The 6000-nt window shown below is 47.3% G+C and overlaps 1 long non-coding RNA gene across 2 annotated transcripts in view; it reads right to left on the bottom strand.

The window, feature by feature from the left end:
• LOC138569068 (uncharacterized) overlaps positions 1-5634 on the bottom strand; it is a 1405462-nt gene extending 1399828 nt beyond the window's left edge. For both annotated transcript variants that reach the window (XR_011303100.1, XR_011303101.1), the window contains exon 1: positions 5477-5634. This is a non-coding gene — a long non-coding RNA (uncharacterized lncRNA). The remainder of the gene's footprint in view (positions 1-5476) is intronic.
• Between the last annotated feature and the right edge of the window lie 366 nt (positions 5635-6000).

Consider the following 6000-nt stretch of genomic DNA (forward strand, 5'->3'; position numbering starts at 1 on the left):
CTGTATGCCACTCCTGCAGATGGCGTATACTCACGACACCTGCTGCTTCGTGTTAATCAGTGGAGCAGCATTACGATCTTATGGGACGATCGCCAATGGGCCACATGCCCTTACGCAGTACTAGTGGCTCGGAGCAACATTTCGGCCTTTCAGTTGGACTAGTGCCTCCCCATTGGGACGGGCCTGCGGTTCTGTGCGCTTCCATGTTGCCTTTTCGTACGTGAATGTGGCTCTGTGTACCATGATGGGACAGGGCGTCACACAAGTAGTAGCTGGTCATTCCTTGCGGATGCAGACCACAATGGTGATATGTGTTTTGGAGTTCATGGACTGATGGCTGTATGAGCTTGGTGATTTAGTTGTGCATTAAATTTCTATTCTGATATGGGCCGTGTAGCGTTCTTCTTTGCGAGTGATGTGGCATATTCCTATTTGGGGAGCGATGTATTGTGAGGAGATCTGCTTTGGGTGCCGGTTTCGGAGTATAGTCGCGTGGTACTGTGCTGGGCGCGTTTGCCTACGGAGCCCAGTGAGGTCAGGGATGGGGGATGCCAATATGACTGTTTGGATGTTGTCATGCTCAGGGGCGGGGGATTGGGTTTTGTGTAACAGACGACGGTCAGCCAGGTGGACTGGTGGAATGTTGTGATTTTCGGAATATTGCTGGTCACAGGTGCCTGTGTTTGCGTGCGTTTCGGGGGGGGAATGTGGTCATGTCCATTGGAATGGCTTCTGTATTCGTGCCATCTGTGCCCTGCAGCTCCCATTGGCCCCTCTTGTGGATCTTTTGTTCGTTGGCATGCATGGGTGACTTGTACATTTAACTGGTAGCATTGTGACTTCATTGCACCTACGGGGAGTTATGCTTTGTGGGCAGGGAGCGGTGTACAGGCACTCAGTGGGGCCGTTTACGGTTGATTCGCGATGCCGTACTTCTCACCATGGCGGAATGGTGCTTTCCGCCATGCTTGATGGCGTTAGGTACATGTCCGCTAGGGTCGGAATTCGCGTACCCTTGCGCCATGGTGGTATTTACGGTTTGGCATGGCGCGCGCGCGCGTACTTGGTGCAGTTAGCGTTGGCGTTCACTACGGTGTCGCTAATGTCTTCGTACTTTGCGGTGGCGAGTCATAGTCGCACCGAGCGCTATTCGATGGCGGTATTGCATCTCCGCCATCGTTTTCCGATTTCCGCCAGGGTCGTAATGAGGGCCATTGTATTTAATTGAACTGAGCCCACACTACAACTCCCACAATGCAATTGATGGGAAATTAAAGGCTGGGGCAGTTGTTACTGATGACCTTGCGTAGTTGCTATCTGGCAAAGGTAGAGGAAAGAATCCTGTTGATTCTACTTTCTGAAATGACATGGAAATGCTTATACCTCAGAAGATGGACATTATTTCCAAATTAGAAATCAATTACATGGGTTTATTATTAATATTTTAAGAGGTTGAATGGGTACATTGCAATTTTAAAAAGTAGCGCCCGAATATACACACCGGATAGCATTAGCATACGAGGTTCCAGCTCTGGACCTTCCAACTATAGTTTAAAGGAAGTTACCTGCAGACACATGCAATTCAGGAGTGCAACAAAACCTACATTTTGGGCAGAGGGGAGCTAACTGGTGATGGGAGTATCCACTTCAGAAAGTGGGTGGGGAAGACTTGGAGGCTCCACTCCCCTCTATTCTACCCCAAGGGTTGTCTGGCATGGGGCCAAGTATGAAATGGTAGCGGCCCAGCATTACACCTAAGCTGACACGCGCACAGACACTCACTCATTGTAACATCACATTCACCATACACTCGCTAATTTAAATGCACTCCCAGCCCCCCATATATCATACACTGATTCACACACACATACATTACATACACACTCCTTGCACACATGCATACATAAGGAGCTACCCTGCAACATGGTTTAACACTGCTAGTTTCAGAAAATGCTTCCCTGCCTAACAAAATGCGAGTGTGCACTTCAGCCCTTCCCCTCGGATGTGAAAGAACACATAACATTGCTATATGTGTGCTCGCATCCGCGGGGAGGGGGTTGATATCTGCATTTAATTTTTGTTAAGCAGAGAGGCGAGGGAAGACCGTCTTGAAACTAGCAGCTTTCAAGTATTGCTGCGTTTGTGCAAATACATTTTTCTACGCAAACACAGCAACACTTTAAAGTCACCAGCTTTAGGAACGGATTCTCTCCCCTCTCTGATTATCAAAAAGCTATGTGTGAAAGCCCCGCCCCTTGGCTCACATTGGGGCGGGGCAGTGGCATTGCTAAGGGAGTATGGGGGGGCCGGGCCCCTCCTCTGAAATCCTGCACCCCCTCTTATGCCCCCCTACCTCAGCTGGGCTACTTTCTGTGTGCTGTCTGCAGCGCTGTGTGCTGTGTCCGCCAGCACAGCACACACACAGGACCGCAATCAATGCTGCCACACAACAACAAAGAGCTGTTAAGTTCCCCTTGCAGCCACGAGCAGCCCCTCCAATCAGAATGAAGCACACGCAACCGCTAATGATGGGTCATTAGTGACTTAATGGTTTAGTGCCTACATTCTGATGGGAGGGCAGGTACACAAAAGTGGTGTGGTAGTTGTGCACAAAAGATTCTCTGCAATAGTGCTTCTGACGTCACACATTGCCCTTTTATAGGTGGCCCCCTACTTTTGTCTGTGGCCCCCTCTGTGCCCCTCTTAGATTTGATTCCTGGTGATACCACTGAAGCCAATTTAGCGCAATGGCGCTGTGCGCCCGATGCAATTGTTTATGATTAGAAAGAGCTAGTATCAGAGCTGGGCCCTAGTCATGGGAAGTCTGTGCGGTGGCCCAATGCTCCGCTGTCAGAGGGGAGACCCGCAGGCACCATACCTGCCTCAACTTTACCAAGAATATTGTTTTAAGGGGGGCTGCAGCTTTCACCTACTAAGCTCTCGTGAGGCCACAGTGTCGTCTCCCAGCGTCCAGTGACTCTCTAGTGACCAGCACCCACTCCCAGTGGCCAATCAGATGCTGCAGGCCCCTAAATGACTACTTATCACTTTGTTTCTTCAAGCAGAGCATTTAAAGTGGGGGCGATTTACAAGTGATGGCCCATTTAAGAGACAATTTTTTTGGAGGAGATGTTTGTAACGTTCCTGTGTTAAGAAATGCAAATAGGTATTTGTATTCTGAAAGCACACACAAAGCACCAGTTAGCTGCTTAAATCTATGCTCTCCTCCATTTCAATTACAATATATTACACAAAACATTTTTAAATTAGCAAGATTATTTTCACATGTTAATATTTAATGCAGCAAAAGCGTTTATTTTTGGTAGAATATGATATTTTCATCACATCATATATGAATCCTGCATTTATCAAACACTGAAACACAAACAGGTAACCTTTTCAAACATTACGTGTTGTTATGCGTCTTGAATGTACAAAAGCAATTTTTTGCTTTTTGCTGAATTGCATTCTGGTATTTGTAGTCTGCCAGTCAAGATGGAGGAATAATGCCACAATTGTACACTTTTTGCGTAACATATTTCTGTCAGGATTTATATATTTGAGTGGGTACCTTACTGTATGTGTATTTTTTAAGTCGTCTTCATACAGCTGTGTATTGTTGAAAGCCAGACATGGGGGTGAGGAGGGCAAATGATGAGAGGCAAGTGAGTCCTGAATATTTACCCAGGATGCTGCAAGAGAGGTTGCAATCCTGGAGACTGGTGCAGTTATTTTTCCCTGATTGTGGCCATGTGCTGCTTTTCAGGGCACAAGTAAAGGATAATGTGGGTGGACAGTAAACATTTTCAGAGGGCAGAACCAAACCCACGTTAGTGTTTTTGAGGTCGGCAAGTTCATTTGGCTGCCAGGATTTCACCTAGGTTGTCATGTTCACTTACTATGCACATATTCTTGGGTGCCAGCTTTTGATTTTCACGAAGCCAGGGAGCCATACTCATCCTCATGTCAAAACACTACATTTTACAGCACATGTTGCCTCAGAAATAGGATAGAAGACATATGATTTACATGAAGGTCTATTCGTATAATATCTCAGTAACAGTCTCCTAACCCACTCATTTGTCTTTGCAACTTTCTGCTATAGAATCCCCTGCGGTTCCACACTGGCATACAGTTTTGGCCTGCTCACCCCCTCCAATCAAGGCTCCGGGTACATTAATGAGGCTCCATTCTCATTTAGTAGTGAGTGGCACTTATTTGCTAATTTTCTATTTATTTTTTTACAATGAAATTAATCCACATCTGTAGCTTCTGAAATAAAAGCATATTGTTAATTTGGACAATATCTATTATTTATTTATTTTTACATTTGTAAAGCCCAGTAAGCCCACAGGCATTTCAAAACTAGTATTGCCCAAATATACACACAATAAAAATCGGGAAACTTTTGCAAAAACAGCAGTTTGTTTCAGTTAGCAAAGCACAAGCACCATATGTTTCAGATGCCTTCCACAGATAGTGTTTCCAAACCAAAGTTTCAAAAAGACCTTTTGCAAACAGTCTACCAATTCAGTCACAGTGTTTTGTCTACCACCTAACGCATGGCTGCATGTTTCTAATTTAACTTCCCATGATACCTTTGCGTACTAAAGACTAACTCTGTGACATCAATGATGTCACTATTTATGCAATTTAACAGTGCCCATATCTTTTGCGCGCACGGCCCTGAAAATTCCAGAGACGGCCCTGGCTAATATACTCCCTCCAGGGGCTCAGAAAAATGACCTCCGTATCAATTATGAATGTACTTTCATTAAGCAGCCTCCCGTCTGGGGCTCTTTCCAAGAAGGCATCCTCGAGTTCATTGAGAAACCACTCCCGCTGCTGGCAGGGCGCGCGCTGCTTGGCGGTCATTCCCCAAATTCAGCTTCATCCGAGCCCTCATCCCCCCCCCCCCGCACAATGTACGAGGCCGGGGCACAGTTGGCGTTTGAAAGTGCCACCACGGTACCGGGGACGCCAAAATATCGATGTGCGCTAATGATCGTCGCTACAGCCCCCGCCCCCTCAGTGACATGAAGCTGGGATTTACCTAGTGTGTGATGTGTCGCTCATCTTCCACTCCCATGGCAGCTGATTTTAAACGGCACCTGGACTTTCTTTGAAGGCACTGGGTACTAAATGGCACACACCAGGCACCTGATGTCAACCCTTCCGTGCAATACGGCTCACGTCATTACATTGCCTTTGGAAAATTAACCAAATGTTTGGCCAATTATATCATTCGGCAGCTGGGTCCCCATAACTCGGGCAAACTTCAGCCCAGTGGGGGAAAGGCGAGGGCAGTTTGCACTCTGCTTAAATAATATGAGGTGTGTGCAAAGGCGCACCGTTGATCTTGTGCAGATCAGACCATACTAAAAGGCTCTCCTTTATTACATATCGCAAAGCTGTTTGCATTCAAATGGTGGCCCTCGAATTAAGAGGAGGCGGCGGCTGGCTTCGCTGCACTCACCTCTGTATTGGCTGCAAGCTGCTCTCTGAGTCAACCCCCGAGCCCGTCCGCAGCTGGCATCCTGCATTCAGAGGAAAAGTTGCCCTTGCGCCGCGGCGCCAAATTATACGGCCATTCCAAGTGCGCGTGGAGGAAGAAGTCGGAGATGTTTTGAAACTGCAGAGAGACTGCGAGAGAGAGAGAGAGAGAGAGAGAGCGAGAGATGCGATCAGAGCCAGTGGCGACACAAGTAGGAGTTTCTAAAAATAGCAACTCAATAGAGAGGGAGAGGCTGGCTGAGCCAACAATCGGGGATAGGTTTCACAACAAGAGCAGGGGCAGGAGGGTTAGGAGCACCAGGCACGTGCGCCCGGCACCGCACAGCACCCACATTGAACGGTGCTGCACGCACAGACTCTGTTGAAATACAGATATACTGCACGGTGACTTTATGCACACTTCTATTGTTCTGCAAAACACACACATATAGTTCTACGCTGCACAACACGCACGTGCTCTGCAGCATACTATGCTGCCCTGTAAAA

This window comes from Ambystoma mexicanum, chromosome 2q, assembly GCF_040938575.1.
Source record: "Ambystoma mexicanum isolate Mex_15411 chromosome 2q, UKY_AmexF1_1, whole genome shotgun sequence".
NCBI classification, from domain to species: Eukaryota; Metazoa; Chordata; class Amphibia; order Caudata; family Ambystomatidae; genus Ambystoma; species Ambystoma mexicanum.